The sequence below is a fragment of the Battus philenor genome, unplaced genomic scaffold (genome assembly GCF_028537555.1).
Source record: "Battus philenor isolate CCGP_79_NKW_IND1 unplaced genomic scaffold, ilBatPhil1.0.hap1 SCAF_24, whole genome shotgun sequence".
Taxonomy (NCBI): domain Eukaryota; kingdom Metazoa; phylum Arthropoda; class Insecta; order Lepidoptera; family Papilionidae; genus Battus; species Battus philenor.
The window spans coordinates 6,958,405-6,978,288 of record NW_027181687.1 but is presented as its reverse complement, the minus strand read 5'-3'; positions in this window follow the sequence as shown (position 1 = coordinate 6,978,288).

The window sequence follows — 19,884 nt, the reverse complement described above, 5'->3', positions numbered from 1 at the left end:
TTATCTATACAAATATCACGTAGCGCCAATCATGTCATTAGTTAATTAATTTGAGAGTAATTTAGACACGAGCGGTACAGGTAATATCTTCATCAATCAAACCATGCCACTTTCACCGTCTGTCGGCATGTAAATGGGCTAAACGATGAGCGTCGTATCATGGAATTAATGAGGCGATTTATATGCAAGCAGAAAATGGAAGATTTACGACGTTCAAATCGAAAGAATTTTAATTTTTAAATAGCCGTTTCGTAAGTGGCTATCATACATTTTTATAAACAGACATATGTGAACTTAAAGTTTAGAATATCTTTCCAATTTAAAAAAATCTTTACACAATTATGTTACAATATTTTAAAAATTGAATATCAGTTTTTTAAAAATATAATTAAATATGTTTTAGTCATATTTATTAATATATAAATATAAATGAAAGTTTAAGCGAACGAAACGTCATTAAAGAGAAACATTATTGGACTAGCATTTACACCAATATTTAAATGACAGGAATTCTTGGCAATGATCTCGCTCGATTTTTTTGATTTCATTGTATATGTGTGTGTATATATATATATATATATATATATATATATATATATATATATATATATATATATATATATATATATATATATATATATATATATATATATACATCTGATAAATTGTAAGTGTATAAATCTATATTATTAAACTTTGTTAAAAATATCTCGTTTTGCAGTTTTCTCGTGTCTGTCTGCTAATTCTCCACAACTATAAAACCTTGCGAAGCTGACTAGAGCAAAAAATTAAATAAATGAATAATAGACAATGATAACTTGACGATTAATAAGAGTTCTGGTAAAAGTTCAAATGTTGTATAACTGAATTTTATCTTTGTCTTTATCCAAAAAAACGAGAAAAACCGATTTTCCGCTGATAATTTTTATAAAATATATAAACTGGGTCCTCGACGCCATATTTTACTCTCGGGCGTAAATTGTTACCCGCATTTTCCTCAAGTGGGGTTCAGGTCTCATTATTTTCGAGCGCAGCATTTGCAACACAGCGGTTTCGCTGTTTGTAAGTGGACTCTTTTAGCTGAAAGGTCTTTTTGTCGCCTTCAATTGCGGTGCGATATAGATCAAATATAATTTGTTTTGCGTTATCGCACCTCCTTCGCCGGGCGAGCACAAAAGTCGAACAACGATTACGCGGCGGAAGAAATCTGCTGAATTAAACGTTCCATTGTACGTTAAAAAAGATTTATTTGATATCGGATACGAGTTTTATTACGATATTTTTTTTAATTTACTCAAAAATTAGAACAAATATATATTAAAGTGAAATATAAATATAAGGTAAGACGTTAGGAATATCTTTTTATATCAAAGCAGTTTGTTATACTTGAATATACTTACTTAAATAACAGTAAAGATTTTAAAAATTCAGTTTCAGAAAACGTTAACAAATCCAAGCACTATGCAGACCATATTGACGTAACCGTGGACCGAGAAAATAGTAAGTCGCCTCTGCTTCTGAGGTAAGACTTAACATGTATTATTGATACTTTAGTACATAGATAATTATCATCATCAACATCATAATGATCATCATACCAACACTCATAGGCTATCTATAAGGTATAAGCAAAATCCCTCTCTCAAATATCGCGATGACTGATCTTGCGCTGTCCGCAACGACTTCCCGTGGCTTTAGCCATGCCGCTTTAACATTTAACATTGATTTTTCGAGCAAGTAATTATGAAATATGTGACAATAAAATAAATATAAGAGAAAAAAACGCAAACAAAACAATTTTTTTAATTGTGTTTTTTTACTTTCTTAATGTATATATAGTTAAAATAGGTTCAGAAGCTAAGTTATACAACTAATCCAGACTCTTTAAAATTTTAAAAAAGGTGATTCAGAAGTGTATTTTAGCGGAGATAAGTACCTTTGATATTTGAATAGATCCTAGGAAAAAAAAGAGTACATACTTATACGTTAAGTACACGTTTGCCAATTTAAATATGAGCGAAGTTCCGGCGCGGTGCACTTGTGGCGAGGAGAATTGGCGCAGTTGGAGCGAGTCGGGCAATCTAGAATCATGCACTTATTCATGCGATGGCCACCCGGACGTGGTACGAATGATAATTATAAGTCTTTAAATTCATAGAGTTGAAATAAAGTTATTTTAGGAAGAGAGAATTTTTTATATATAACTTTGTTATTTATTTTTCATCAATTCCGTTAATCTTTTTAATGATTCTTGATTTGGGAACCTGTGAGAACTTTTATATTTTTATCATTCCTTAACTGTAATTTAGGGGAGAGAATTGATCCTCTAGTTAATAACAACAACAACATTGTATTAAGCCCATGGTATCATAAAATATATTGTATTTGAAAATAAATAAAGTAAAAATAAAAACAATGACCACTTGTGTAAGTCAAGAAGAAATACCAGAAGAACCCACTGCAAGGCTTATGCCTCCACCAAATATTTTTATGGGGGGATATGCCATTATTGCCACGCCTGGCAGGCGGTGATTGGCAATCTCATTGTGGTATTGTACGCAAAAGACGCTTCACACCATTCTCTATAATCTTTTTTGGTGAGCAGTGGCAGTTATATATTAATACACAAAGTGTGACTTATATAAGATTGTAACCCGGGAATCGAAACCGTGATCTATTACCACTAATCTTAGTCATCTACCTCTGGGCTACCACTGCGCATAATCGCTGTTATTCCTATGTATATGCCTTATCAATTTATTTCTCTAAGAAAGTATAATAACCTTTCATATAACGTTTTAGTGCAGTAAATTTTTTGTAATTTATTATAAAATTTAACGTTCGACGAAAACTAAAGGATTCCACGTGTAACATATATTGTACTTAATTTTGTTTCCCAATTCTGAAAAATAATAAAACTATAAATTCTGTCTGGAAGGGTTTAACTGTGTAATACCTGGGATAAAAAGTTAAATCGTCTTGAGTTATGTGACAAAATTCGTAAACACATACGTTTTGTCCCTTTTTTTTTGATTGCTGGTCACTGTTCATTCACAGGAATAAAGAGATTTTGGGAAATTCAAAAAAGCTATTATTCATAGTGAACAAAACAAAACATACTTACACATAATAACTTGCTAAAATTATAATTTAATGTGATATAAAGCCATATCCATTTCATGTAAAGCTTAGTTTGATAACAAAACATTGTTTTGTACAGAAATTTCTACGCATAATTGTTGAGGCTACGACGTAGCACGTAGCGCGTAGCACTCTGCCAGCAGCATAATTGGTGTAACCGAGAACACTGCTGCATAACTGAATTAGGTGAATAAGGTGATTAGAGAAACCTTGCATATTATTACAGTACATAGCTTAAAGGCTCTGTGTGTTTTAAACGAAGAGGGTCGTAGTCTTAAGCCTTAAGTATGTGCCTCAGGAATATCTTAAGCCTCTGTGAATTTTTTACTACAGGTTTTATCAGTTTATAAAAAAAACAGACACACATACCAAATACACGTGGATAAAATATGTTTAGCAATAACAAAAAATTATAATGTATCCGTAAAAAATGTTATCAACTTTACTATTAAAATATTTACTTTTCATGTATATATTATATTAAAATTAAAACAATGTAAATTATTTATAATGCCTTCAACTTTATAATTTTACATCGTGTCGCTACTATTAAAATTGACCGGTAGTAAAGTTTCTAGTTAACAAACCTGTTCTTTCTCCCACTTTTTGCTTGCAATCCTTAATCTTGAAAGTCATAAAGTATATTTTGTTTTCATTTTATATATTTTTTTATAAATGAAAACGATAAGTGTAACGTTTTTTCATAAAACGTAAATCAAATTTTGAAGGGGCGTAGGTTCTAAATTTATTTTAATATGAATGACACTACCATGTTGTATATTTCTACCTGTAAACAAAAGTATGAGTTTATTATGTATTAAATAACTTTTTTACATGAAATGAATGCCTTTGCACCTCTTCCCCTTGCGTGACCCTTCTCGTCGGACTTCCATGAACTAAAACGCTCAGAAAGTTCCTACAACATTGCTATGCAAAATTATATGATGTTATAATTCACCGCTAGGGTTCTTGAAATGCTTTCAAATAAACTCAGCCTTGTTAGCGACAGCCGTACATGCAAATCCGTCATTGGGGAGAAAAATCTCTTCTTCTACTTACAAGAAAAGGCGCGCCGGAACCAAGCGCAAACCACTTTGTTGACTTTCACATAACGCGTGCAACGGGCTGGCACGATGCCGCTACCCAGAGGTCAAATGTAACAATAAAGCAAGTACTTAGAGGTACAAGTCCCTCAAATAGCCCTGCGACGAATCTGGGCATTGCCACCAACTAATTCAGTTATGGAGAAATAATATTTCCTTTGGTGAATCATTACCACCGTCGCCACATCTGCGCTACGACCCCTTTAGTAGAGGGTAGATAAAGCGGTGTATTGCATACTGACGGTATTATTTATACGTGCAACTTAATTTACATTGTGAAAGCAGAGACACTCTAACCTCTGCTTTACAGCTCAACTGTTCACAGCTAAAGTTGCCTCCGCCCAGAGAAACCGCCTCAGACTAGCCCTACATTTCTGGCCTGAAATGTAAGTTCCTCTTAATTTCACTATGGATGATGAACAGAAACCATTTGGAGGAGGAACACATCGGTTAATAAAATAATTTGGAAAAATATCATTTTATAAATAAATCTGATAAGTACGACAGTAATTCAAAAAATAAAGCAGCATTAAGTTTTTATAGACGTATCATTTAACACTAAATTAAAACTGTACTGACTAGAGAGGCCCTTAATGTTTAAAGAAGAAGGAAATAATTGACACATATTTGCGTAGAAGCGCTTTGGGGGACGTGTTTTCGGGTTAATAAACAAACAATTATAAAATTGAGACGAGTTAAAGCAACCCTCATTTCGTAAAGTTGCGAGCGCCCGAAACAATTAATTTTGTTTTGCGTGCCGTTTTAGAAGTTTATTCCATGTTGAAGATTATGAGAATGGAATGTTGGAAGTTGATCTGTACATTTTATTTCAGCATAAAAATGCATGATTTATTTGCCACGCTATTCTAAAATATTAACGATGAAGTATTGTGCCGGTTGAAAAAAGAATATATATATATTTAATAGAAGGGTAGTAGTAGATGGCGACAAAAAAGGCACACAAAGAAAAGTATGTATTTGTTTAATTATCTAAGGGTAGTGGGCAGAAGGCCTGGTCTAATTTTGCACCGCAATTCGGTACTCCCCTGATGGTGGTGGTAGGCAGCCGCACGATCTCCCAGGACTGGTCAGGCGGCAGCAAGTCGAGAGCCGGGAGCGCCGGTAGGTTGCGGGATGTGATGATTCCGGTGAAAGTTGATATGAATTTCAACGGTGTAAATCTTGCTGTGTAAAAGTTGCAGTCTAAAACTCGTAGTATAAACTTTGCAGTGTAAAGATAGCACCTGTGAATAAATGTCACAGTTATGATATACATATATAAGTATATGTACAATTTGCTCCGCTGACAGTAAACCCCGAGATGGCTTGCGACGAAGGAAGGGAAGAAGCCGAAAGCAGTTGATGTGATTGTTTACTGTCAGAACGGAGTTACAAAATGTAAAGCATGTAAAACAAGAATTCGAGAGATAAACAAATAAACAAATTAAAAATTAATAATGAATACATAATGATGGAACTATGGACACAGACAAAATGTTGAGCTCTAACTTATAGATAAACGCTACTTAATAATGATGTCTTCATAATATTTGTTCAACACTTACCCCTTGGGGTGCGAGACGATGTAAAGGTTGTGGCGTGAACTAAATGATGCCCGGAGAATGAATAGGACCAAGGCGTGAATTTATAACGTAAATTCTTATTGGCCCCGGCGCGTATGAAGACACATAGCTGGTGAACGCAACCGACACAAAGAGTGTGCGTCGGTGCGTGAGACGACACCTAGCTAGTGAACGCGACCGAGGCCTGGATCCTTCTCCCGAGCACTGTGTAAACTCTGTGTGCTGGTGCGCGGGCGCATTGGAATTTTTGTTATAAAAACAAAGATCCGTTAAACCAATAGCATGCTCCCACGACCCCACGCCACTTGAGACGTACCGTTACCAGCTAAGGGTTGAACAATTTTTTGCTGTATTGCGATTTATGAGACGTTTCTCGTGATAATATTTTTTTGGTTAAAATTTTAACTAAGATTTATGGGACGTTAACTTGCAACGTTACAGTATTTATCATGAATGTGAAGGTAAATATTTTGTCAATATCATTATCATTCACCCTGTAGGATGTTCAATGCTCGGCGTAGGCTTCTTCATATATTTCCAAATTAAACAGCTAAAAATGGTCTGCATCCAGCATCTGTCGTTGACCGTAACAAGATAGTCTATTCAACTTCAAGGTTGAAGTTTTACGCTGCGCTTGCCAATCCGTGACCTTCTCTCCATAACTATAAGGCCCCAATAGTCATATGTTCCACGCGCTATGTGACCTGCTCATTGTCAATTCTTCTTGACAATCATCTGAGCTATTTCGGTTACTTTTTTTAGTTTAAGGGTGTATTCATTCCTAATTCGAAATCGTGGAAAAATATCGACCATAACCATGACTCGTTGAGCAACTGTGAGCTTGCCTAAGAGACTTAAAGTAAAACCACACTTTCAACGACGTAACTCGAAAATGGTAACGCATTGGTTTCAGATCTTCATCTTTTAGCAATCAGGGATATTGGGAGATATAGACACCATATAGTGTGGTTATATTAAGTTTTTGAACATAAAGAAAATAATTAAATAAGTTTGAAATAATGCTAATGTATACAAAAAGGAAGTGTCTAAATGGCTTCAGCAAGCGAGGGTGCGAACACAAGTATCTCCCTACTAAATCAAAGAAAGCTTTGTCTGCGACACCGACACCCGCATTAGGGGTTTTCTTTGTCCTTTAATTGTAACAATTAAAGCTTGCCCTTTGAATTAAAAACATGGCGCTATAATATAAAGACTTCTACTGTGTTTTAGAAAACAGAGCTTCATTTCGTACAATATTGTAGATGAGATTACTATTATTATGCATAGATATTACGCTTTTTAAATTATGAAATTATGATATTAATAATATGTATAATTATGATATACACAATAAAAATAACAAGCTGGTAGCTAAACTCTTCAATTTTTATTATAAAAAGGCATGGATATAATAAAAATTAAATAGTTCAATATCTTTATACACGTATAAAATATATAAAAATTAAATGTCATCATAATCATCATCCATTAAGCCATAGTAGCCACATTGTTGTAAATAGGCTTCCTCTATAGATTTTCAGTATCACCCGTAGGTAACGGCCTGTATCAAGCGTTTTCCACTGATCTTAATAAGGTCATCTGTCCATCTTGGAAATAGATGTTGTACATCGCACTTGTCGTTACATGATCACAATTTCAGAACCTTAGGGCTTCAGCGGGCACCTGTTATGCACGCTATGTAGCCATCCTCTACTAAAAGTTATATAGTATACCTGGAATGAAACAAAATTGATATCCTCTAAACATGAATTTGGGTTCATTCGTGGGGGCTCTTGAGTCTAATCGCTGTAGCATCCACCGAACTGATCTAAGAGCTCGTTGGCCGCCCAATCCGGTAAAATAGTAGTATGTCACGCCTCGTGTAGGAGCTCCCTAAGGAGTCCTCGAGGCTCGATCTGCAAATACCATTTGGGCAGCAGTGATAGTTATATAATATGTAGAAAAAATAAATTTAAAACATTTCACCTATTTTATTTATTAATTAGCATAAACAATTAATAAAGCATATAATGTAATATTCTTAAATAATCGTTATATATATATATATAACGAAATGTTATCGATATCAAAATCATTTAAGAATCAACGAAAATTCAAAAAATTTTACCGGAGGTCATTAGCAAATAAAATTATAATTAGTATTTATTTAACTTTATATTAGCAAATAATATATATTGTATACTTTTAAAAAGATAAATAGATTTTAACTATACGTATTTACTTTTCAGATAGTCAGAACGCTCCCGAAACCATTAGACTACTGGCAACTTGGTGATGTTCATAACACCGTATACGAGAGGTACACTCGTTCACGCCACGTTAGGCCGCGTAGCAATATCACTTTTCACCTGCGAAAATTCACGTCGCAAATCGATGTCGTTATTTTCCGGTTGGAAAAAGGCGCAGTTTAACAATTTATAAATATGAAATGTATATAATCTAAATATAATACATATTAAATTGTGAATCATGATATTATCTTGATTACTTAACTATATAGGTAATGGAAATCAAATAAATTTAATGTTAATAAAGTATTCATTTGTTTATAAAAAAGCATTTTCCGAAATTGATGTTTTATATCGATGTAAAAAATTCACGACTTCGCAGACGGATGCCGATCTTTAATAATAATGCTTATCATATTTAGTCAAAACGAAGATTTCATTAACCATATCACCAATTTTAAGATCTACAATTCTTTGCGCTCTGTATAGATTAAATCTTTCGTAGCCACAAAAAATAGTAGTTATTAAATACAATTGCTTATACATACGGCTAATTCAGAATGCACATATCCTTTATCTATCCTATTATTTTTATTTTCAATCCGCTCATTACCTCTTATTTCAAATCAAGAAAGAAGTCTTTGAGATCATCAGATCTGAAATTAAAAATGCCGGCGCATGCTTCTTCGTTCCAATGAATGATTTGGCAATCCAAATCTTATACCACACAGGCCGTTTGATTTTGGAATGCGTAACCATCGAACATATGACGTGCGAAGTCACTAGCTATTTTTAAGAAAATGGTAAACCCGTTATTCATCATTTTACTGTTTCAATACTATGATTATCTGGAAAAAACTGCCTCATGTAATAAGACCGCCCATAGTACTTTTTCCTTTACAATTTTGCAACTGTGTATATATTTTTAAATATATATAATAAAGAGTATTAAATCAGTATTCTAGCTGAAAATTTTTGTAAAATTACCTGAGTTCAGTTTGTAATAAATTCATTGTTTGGTTATCTCACGGTGACATGCGTTCCCTTGTCATTTTATTAGATATATCAAAAGTTCTCTGAATTTCTATCTCATAGACCAACGTCAAAATTTGCTGGTTTCAGTGGACCCCATGCATCTATATGCCATATTCCGCAAACTCTTTTATGGTATATTCAATTTATACAAGTAACAATCGTTGGGCTTATCAAAATATTATCTTCCTATAATGTGTAATGGGTAAAAAGCCAGACGATCAAAGTCAAGCCAACATTTCAGTTCTTTATTACCGAAAGCAGATAAATGACCGTTTTTGTCACATCAACGTTTACAAACAAAGGCGATATACTGTTTGAAAATAATTCGTGTAAAATAACCCGACATTCATTTTTGTACATAATGTGTGTGTTGGAAGTAGATATAACTTAATTAGGTCGTATAAATTTCACTAACGCTTGTTACATTAAAATGTATGTGTTAATTATATTTACATTCATGTACGTTGTTTACTTTTGATCAAATTTATATTACTAGCGAGTTTGGGTTCGCGCTATTGCCTTTGGGCTTTAACTGCGTAATATAAATGTGAAACGATTTTTTTTTATTTAATGTACAGAACATTGGAAGTTCTTTGTCATTTTCAAAATTATATTTTATGATTGCACGAACCTTTAGATAAATTGTTATTATTAATCCTTCTTCAAATAAAGCTGTAGTTTTTTTAGTCTTAATTAGAAACTTGTTATAAATAATAAGGCACAGTAGTAGAGCTGTGAATGAATGAATGATTCTGAGCGAAGTGAAACGCAAAGAGTTTGCCTCCATAAATGAAAAACTTACGGTTGAAGTGTTACAGACGAACTTCTGCGTACACGGACTTTTTGCAATCCCACATATATGTACAGACTATTAGTCAAATGTAAGAAAAGGAATATGTTATTTGCATATATTTATAGAAAACCTGTACTAATAAAACTGGATAAATACAAGCTTGTCTTTTGGGTTTATATCGAAATATTAAGTACACAAAAATGATTATGGTATTATACATTATGTGACTAAAAAATCTATATCATGGAAAATATTTTGATGGCCGTTAGGTTTTCGAATGGCGACCACAAGCCGGTAGACGTAACGCGAGTAGGCCCACCACTAGATGAACTGATGACATAGTCAAGATCGCAGCAAGTTGCTGTGTGCGGCTAGCGCCGGACTGGTCAGGCATATATCGGCCGAAAAGAAAAAGAAGAAATATTCATACGGTAAAATATTTGTAAACGTGAACGTGAATAATGCAGGGAAGAATTTTTCAACGAAATACTCATACGCCGATACTCTATGTACTTATCTCATTTTTAAAATTAATGAATATTATATAAGGTTATGTATTTTTAATTATATACACTATATGCAATATAATACAGTTATGCAAGTAGTCAAACTAAATAAAGCTGCTGACTCGAATTGGAATTGTTGCATATTTTAGGTAAGAGGTCAAAACCAACTGTGATGCATTGGGGAAACTGAAAAATATCCTCTCGTCTGATATTTCTTAGTAACTATAAATGAAGATCTACGACTTACGAATTACTAGCTATGATTTATGACACAGAAACCTGGTCTCTCACTTCAGGCCTTAGTGACCAGATCAGATTCGCACAATGAGCCATGGAGGGGGCAATCCTCGGGATTTCTCTACGAGATCGAATTGGGAATGTGGATATCTATAGATACTCGAATATAATTTATATAGCTCGGGTGATTTGCAAATTATAGTGGTACTGGATTAGACCATATAACATGCTGAGCAGATGACCGTTGGGGTTTCATAGTTTTGAAATAAAGATATTATTAAATTATCGAATGAACATGGGTGCAGGTTGATTTCAGCGATTCTTACTAGAGATCTATGGCAGAGGCTTATACTCAGTGGTAAACGTCAAGAGACTAATATACTGACGTTGATGTTTCAAAATATTTATCTTCACATACGTGATAATAATTTCATAAACAATATACAGAGAAACAATCTACTATGGCTATTTTAGCTTCTGGAATAATATTTATTAATAAAGACATACATAAAGCTGCAAAATGTAAAATTCTATTTACAGTATTTTAAATATCGAATATATGTAACGCTTAAATGTTTTTACTATAGGTCATTGAGCTTTTAGTACACGTGTTCTTCGTTTTAACATATAATAGAAGATAATATTATTATTCTATTCCATAAGTAGCGAGCGCGCGCCAAAACATTTGAATAATAGAACAAAAATTTCTATTATTCAAAAGCTTTGTTCATGACGCTTTGATGAATGCTAAAAGTAATTTCACATTTTATTTCTCTCCGAAACGGCGAAAGTTAGAAAATTTACGATTTCACAACGTTCCGTTGAATAACATAATCTCTTTCTCCACTTAACTGAATTCATTACAAGATTGTGTTGCTCTTGAATTCACCGCAAAAGTGTTATTATAATGTTTCATATATATAAAAATAAATATATCTGAGTATACAGGTATTTTCTAAAATAGCGTTTTATTTGATATTATGTTCTTAAACAAGCAATGATGCTTAACATAAGATATTAAGAATAAAATGTTCATTTTTGTATTCATACAATACATAAAACAGCTTTGTTATAAACACAGTTATTTATTTACGCGTTATAAGAAAGCAAATCGCACGGTGGTTTTCGTATAACGCTCTCGCCTGCCCCTGGAACACATTGGTTACAAATGATTCGCCAATATATTTATGAAATCTAACGTTTTATTGAAAATAGTTTACACCAAAATGTCAGCCGACAGACGCGAACTGCAAGGCACGGGTCTTCCCCAAAGATAGCCACGACAACGACTCTTACGCAGCCCGCAACCAGCTTCTTATATGTTTACTATATTTATGGTCTATCTAGTGAGGGGCATCCCCACGCCGCGTCTTTCAATTCGAGGTCGCCACTCGACAAACGTCAAATAAATGAAATTATTTCAATAAAGTGTTATTATCTATTTATTCACAATAAATTTCACAGTACAGACATAAAAGGTAAAAATTGTCATGTTATACGGGCTCACTATACAATTTACATGAAATGGCATAATGTGAATCTGGTTTATTAGTATGTAAAGTTGCTTTGTAGAACGGATCATTGATAAAAAAAACACTGAAAGTAATACATTGTTAACAATAAAATTTAAACAAGACAGTTATTATGATGCCACAGCAGACGTCAGTAAGATAATTAAGAACTCTATTTACTACTACATTTTATTTATTCACTCATATTGTTATTCATATAACAATAATTCAGTGACTACTACTAGTGACACAAAACTAAAATCAGATTAACCTTTTTTGTAATAGCATCCTTAAACCTAGAGCTACCAGGGTTCCAAGAGCGCCCTGATCTGAGAAAAACCCACAACATACCCATAACAATATCCTTAATGCAGTATTTGAGCAATTCTTTACTTTCTTCGCCTTATTTTCAGCCGATGGACAGCCACTGCAAGGCACAGACGCTCCCAAAGATCGCCACGTCGACCGGTCTTGTGCTCCCTGCACTTCTCGTTACTTAACTAAGCCGTCGGTCCTTCTAGTGGAACCCTTGCCAAGCTTTATATTACTTTTAAACAAATTTATATTTGATTTTATTATTTTTTCAAAAGCTATACATTTTTGCAAACTACGACAAAAGTCCTACTCACAAATAGTGAATGATAATTTTGGTAGTAGTTAATAGTTTTAAGTTAAAAAGTAAAAATTATCTTATAATCATCAATTAACACTGAGCATGCTATGTAAAACATCTCGTTTCATCTAAAAGCTACTTTCATAGACTATATGATATTGCTCCAGATTTATTAATGTTATATCCCATACCATTTATTTCACACGCTCGTGTTGTTCGTGAAAATTTTATTGTATAAACGACACGTCTATGTAAACATAACAAACGATTATTATAAGGCTCAAAGCTGGTTTTTTTTTGGTTCCCGAAATTCAAGTACGAATTTAATTGTATTTCATTTTACAAAGAAGAATGGTCGTTCGGTTGCAGATTGGTATAGATAGAGTTCCGATAAGAAAATGCAGATGCGCTGTGGGTCCTACGGGAGCGAGCTTCCAGACTCGTTATCTATAATTGAGTCTACGATCTCCTTGAATAAACATAAAGAGATTACGTTTAACTAATGATTTACCGCATCACATCGGTTATGTGAAAGCATCCTAACTACAAGCTAAAAAAAATGCAGAGTCCTACTGGTCCAACACAAGAAATCTATGTGGAGGCCTTTGTCCAAAAGTCCTATGGCTGAAATTATGTATATGATGATGAGAAATAAGTATGTACATTTATTCAAACATAATTTGAAAAAAATATCATTTTGTCAGTTTACTTGTATCATCATGAATCTTCTACTAGTGTATTCAAAAAAATTTTTTTAGGAGTTATGTACACATTCGACAAGTATTGGTGCTATCGTTAATTTTTTGATTCTCTGAAGGACGTCTCTTATGGACGATTACTGTCAATACTTGTAACGAATACCACGATTACGTAAAACAAGTAGAAATGTAGGTATTATGTCTAATGTAATGCTGTTGTATGATTAAGGTAGAATAATTTTCAGCAACGTCGAGTTAGATACGCTAGTTCACACTCTGAGTGTCATTATTATCATCACTTCACCATTAGGAAATTTATTGCAGGACATAGGCCTCCACCATAGATATCTTATAGAAGCAGTAGAAAGCGGCCTGAATCTTGCGTCTTTCGACGATCCTATAATTGGGATATGATATTGTATAACCACTTATCGCAAAAGTTGAAGTAAAAAAACTGTGAGTAATCGAAGCGTTCATTTAGAAATATTTGAAATATGTGTTATGTCACGTCTTCAGGATTTCACACGCGGTGACTTCTCAAAGGAACGGGCCGTAATTGCTTCTTCCATTGCAATTACAATAATGATTCTATCTCAACAGTTTCACCATTAAAAGGTATAATGGTAAATATATTTTTTTTATTACAGACTGGTAACGCCAGCACGAATTCTTAAATAATCGGAATAAATAAATAAAAAGGCTAATGCCAAAGGTGTTAAAGTAATTTTCCTTGGCTATAAATAACCAATTGTTATTATATCTTTTAATAAATAGACATCGGTTTATAACTATGAAAGTAAGAAAAGGAAAGACTTCATGTGATGCTGAGTGAAGATGGAAAGGAATTTTAAATTTAATTTTTCAAACGTCAGCCATTTTATAACGAGATTCAATCTGAACGGGAAAGTTTCTGAAAGTATTGTAACTCTGAGACTAGTTTTTGTTCGTTTTTCAATACTTATTATCTACTATGACTGGCTATTTGTCCTCATAATACGAAAAAAATATTTGACGTAGTAGTGCATTATGTAATAGACTGTAACGGTATTCCTATATTATTTTTTATAAATTTAAATGAATATTTAGATATGGCTAGTTCACTTCAATAATTGGTATGACTGGATCCATAATTGAATTTTTTATCCAAATATTCAATCTTCTTTTTTTTTGCAAGTGTCTTCGTTGGTCTCCAAAGTGCACCAATAAGCTCATTTTGAGTTAGTTCTAAAGTCCCAAAATGTAATATTATTAAATAGCTAATATAATTATAATATTTTTTATACATATATATGTTTGTATAGTTTAATACATACGTATGACTGTCTAGTATGCTCAATAGTTTCATTTTTGAGGAATTGTCCGATGAAAACGAATCAATTAAATTTAGTAGCTAGTATTTCCGCTAATTTCGCTTAACCATGCAGCTTGTTGAGTGACAAAACGCTTTAATAAACGACGCCCTTGTGTATATATTAAGAAAGTTTGTTAACGTGCGAGCTCTCAAATATAAGCAATATCAAATGAGACTATGTAAACAGAGCTGAAGGAAATTGCTCTTTAACAATCGCATTCTGATAAGGTTTGTTTGAGGCAGAGCTAGAGGATAGCTAAAACTAATTCTAGATGTAACAGGATTGTAGGAAACAAGTAACATTAATTATAAAGATAAATTAGTCATGGTTGTGTATTCTAAATTGCTTGATCGAGCTCCCTGATGTATCGTAGTGTCATCCGTTATTGTTCTTCTGGAGCTTCGAGGGATGTAGCGTTAGTTAGTACATCATCTGAAATTACTCGACTGTGCACAACTGTGCCAATTCTCATCGCCACAAGTGCAGAGCGCCAGAACTTTAACCATATTTAATTTGGCAAGTTCTCGCTCGAGACTGTCTAGATTATTATTGCTTGTTTCGTATTCTGTTCGTACATCATTTTGGCCGGAAGTTCTTCTAATAAATGGTTTCAATAATGTAGAAACATTTTCGTTAACATCCTCTTGATATTTAACACTAGAAAGACTTACACATAGCTTATTCCTTAACTGTCCAAAAGTAGTCAAAGCAAACATACTGATAACTAATGATTAAACAAAATATTTATCGTAAGTTCATAACAAGTAATTAGTTATTTACAATAAAAATCTAATAAATCGTGTTATAATATAAATAAAAATATTTCCAATTTTAATTAAAAAGCAGCGAAAATGATTCCTTTAATCTAGTGTTTAAAAAAGTCCCAAAATTTCTATTTAAGTTTAAGACAAGAAAAAACGAGTTACATATGAAAAGTGATATTCATGTCATGAACTTATTCGTAATCTGGACCTCTTTGCAGTAAGTAAGATCGAAGGCTCTCACAGGAATGGGATTGTAAATTCCCCTGGCTTAGATACCTTAAGCGGATGCTACGTGTAATGATTGAGCGCAAGTATTAGCCCCCAGCAGCGTACCTCGACTTGGGCTGTCACTTGAAACGCATTATGCGAATTCTCAAAGGATTCGAACGTCGACTCTATAGGATATTATCCGAAGAATGGACAAAGCTAAAAATGTAACTTACGTGTAAAGCGTTAACGCTGTACAAGTGGACGTAAAATATAATCTAAAACTAAGAACTATGATTATAAATGGGTGGAATAACCATTTTTATTAGTGGATGAAGCATTTCAAAGACTTGAAAATCTTTACATAAAATAAAAAAATAATAAAATCTTTATATAAAATTCTTAAAAAATTAAAACAACATGATGTCTTCAAATTTAAAATAAACGTGCATGATCTTCGATGAGCGCTACAACGCGGGACCATAATGAATGATTATATTCTCAATCGTAATAAAACAACGTCTAAAAAGAATAATTTAAAAATTTATAATTGTAAACCAAATACTCCGAAAGAAAAAGTAAAAAAAAAAACCTTGCTGAAATCAAATGATTTAACCAATGAGTTACCGTTGTATTATAACTAAAACTTTAAAGCTTAATCTTATGATCAGCTTAGTAGTTAGCATATAAAAATTTTTATTCATATAAAATGAGCATAGAGAAATATATGGATAAGTCCGATTCAAAGTTAAATTTACGTTAAGTATTTATGAAAACATCCGTAAATAAAAAATATACTAACTTATATTTTACAGCACAATTTTGATTCTTACAAATAGCCTGTTCCTCGTTAGTATATTGCTAAAATTATTTAATGTTTCTGTGTAAGTGTAAGCTATTTTGCATGTACACAGTATGATCTTGTGATAGCGTTTTGCCAAATTGTGAAACTAGTTTTACCGCAAGCTTAAACATTACAGCGCAACTAAATCTCCGCGCTGAGAGCATTCCGTTGCATTGCGCACTCCTAGAGCACTAATAAAACGTATTCGTTGGAAATGCACTATATTTTAATTCGCATCAGAGAGGGTTCACTTGAGTACCATGTACTTCGATAACTATATTCACGTCATTTAATGTACTTTTTAGTATAAAATTAAAAACTAAATGATAAATATCGCACTAAAATATATGTAAACAATAGAAGTTTTCATGTCCATCTTGATTTGTTTATTTACCATTTGAAAACAGAAATTATTTATTTTTAAAAATAAAAAAAATCCAGTTTACTATAGAACACTTGTACAAAAATCTAACGAGATATAATTTCAAAGTGTTACGTGTTTGTATACTGTTAATTCACGTAAATATTTATCATGAATGCATATTACGAAATTAATACTTTTTATCAGTAGTTCTTTATTTCAGTTTTTATACATTTGGTTTAAATAACGAATGCCATAATATGAATCTTATATAAATAGAGATCGGAATATGAATTAAAAAATTAAGTTATACTCGTATTCTAATAATACATTTTTTTAAAAGTATTGTGGAGGGTCCATCTTTGAAGCAAAGGTAGCCCAGCCGTAAAGGACTGAGACTTGCGATTGTAGATCGCTGGTTTGATTCCCAGTATACAATATCATGCAATTCACATTACGTGCATTAGTTACAAAACATTGCCGATGCTCTTAAATATGTTTCCAGAGGATGGGTAGCAGCCTCCTCTCCGTACCATAATACTTTACCACGATGGCCGCTACGCCTGCCAAGCGTGGCAATTATAGTATATACCCCCATATATTTCTTTGAGGGAAACTTATGCATATCAATCGACAATGAAGACGATTTTTTGCAAATTAATATAGATTAATCAATCACAGAGCAATACTTTATGTATTATATTAATTTATTTACATTAAATTGTATTGAGTAATTAAAAGTAATTTATATATATGTGATAGTAGTTTAAGGTACTGATTTCTTAGGGTTTTTTATTCTAATATTGTTATCGAATCTCCTTTATAAAATTTTCGTTTGATTGACAGAAAATTATTAATTTATTAGGCTTGTTCTTTATGATTATTTTCGTGAAATAAGAAATTAAAATTGCAAATATCACGTATACATAATATAGTGTGATTTACTATAACGAGAAATGCAAATATTTTTAAATGTCGAAGTGTAAGGTATATATATTTATTGTGCACGAGAACAAAGAAAACGACCTATAAATAGAGTAAAATATAAAATTATTATGAATATTTAAACGACTACGACCCGAAAAATCGAGAAAGACGCAGGAATTATATTTATTAAATATTATTTATTAACAACTATTTATTTTCTGTGTCAGAAAAGAAATACTTATAAATGCATATAGTGTAAAGACTGAGGGTCCGATTACTTTATAGATATTTTTGGCGGCAGCCTAGGCCTCCAGTGGGTGTCTATGGGCTAAAACAATGACGGTAGTATACATGTCACAAAGTGATAAGTGCTGATACGGTATTACGAATAGCATCACACCTTTGTGAATGGGTGATATCACTTACTATTGGATTAACTTTGTATCTGTATGAGAAGCTTTTAAAAATATAGCCATTACTACTTTCAGTTAGCTTGCTATAATAATGCTTTAACGGGCTGGGGTTAAAATAATAACTATGTAAAATTTAAATAAATATATTTTGGAACGGCGTATTATACTTAATTACAAAAAAATATACCAATATTTTAATTTAATAATAAAAGGTTAAGGTTAAAGGTTATGTTTAATGTATAAAATAGGAAACAGTGTTACCATCCTTTAAGGCCATAAAACGTTGAGTTCCCGGAAATAGAAAACTAGCAACCTCTGCAACAATCCTTCCATAAAAAACTAGTTTGTTGGTAGGTACTTTTTATGATGCCGTCTTGGATCGTGACATCATTCAGGCGTAAAACATTATGCTTTAGCGTTTATATACGTAATGAACTATTCTGGTCTGGAATTTATCAGAAAAATAAGGTTTAATGTCGTATATTTACCGTTTTCTTAAGTTTCAAAATTATGTTGTAAGAGACTTTTTGTTTAAAAACTATTCCTCTGCGCGCATGGTAACATATTACTAATAATATTTAATTTTCTAAGCGAAAGAGTAACTTATGTTTAACGCTTCCATTTTTCAATAAGTAGAGTATGTCTATAAGGCATTACGAAAGACGCAATGTTCAAAAATTCAAAATTAATGAATAATTTAATAAATAAAAGCCTTTGTTGTCTCGATTTTATGTCGAAAAAACGTAACGACTTATGACATACCCAGGGACTAGTATAAAACAAATGTATTCTCGTCAAATACAAAGCAAATTTTGGTACACGAAATGTGCTTTAAAAGCCTCTCGCGGTGTAATAAACAAACAATTACAAAATTGTGTTACAGCGCTCCTCACTTTATAACAAAGTTACGGGCGCCTGGCGAAACAAATAATTCTATATGGCGTTCCGATTCAAAACTTCTTTTTGTTAGGAGGTTATGAGAAACGAGTTTCTATATGTACTGGGAAAAATTTTATTTACATTGATATGCAAAGAACTGTTCCTTTAACATGATGCTTATGTAACAACTTATTTTTTAATGTTAATAATATTGCAAAAAGGAAGAATATCGAAACGTTCAGATACGTTATTCTTCTGTCTTCTTTGCAATTTTTAAGTCTGCCTGCTACATAAACGACGACATAATCAAGGCCGCGGTGTGCCGCTGGATGGCAGGCAATCTTTGAGGGAGATCTATACCTTGTAGTGAGCATCTATCGGCTGACATAATGATGATGTAATAGACGGGAACTCTCTATTACATAAGCGGCCTAAATATAGTTTATATACTATACATAATACGATAAAATAACATACACAATTAGTATTTTCGTAAAACATGGTGACAACTTTGAAACTTGCTTACATCAATATTTTTACAAGACAATTTGAAGTAAGTCGAAAAGTTACAGTTTTCATTAGTCAAATTCAACACAATAAGAACATCCCACGCATGTAGAAAGTATGTTCCCTTTCGGCAAAAACTAGATTAAGAGAAATTAAACCGC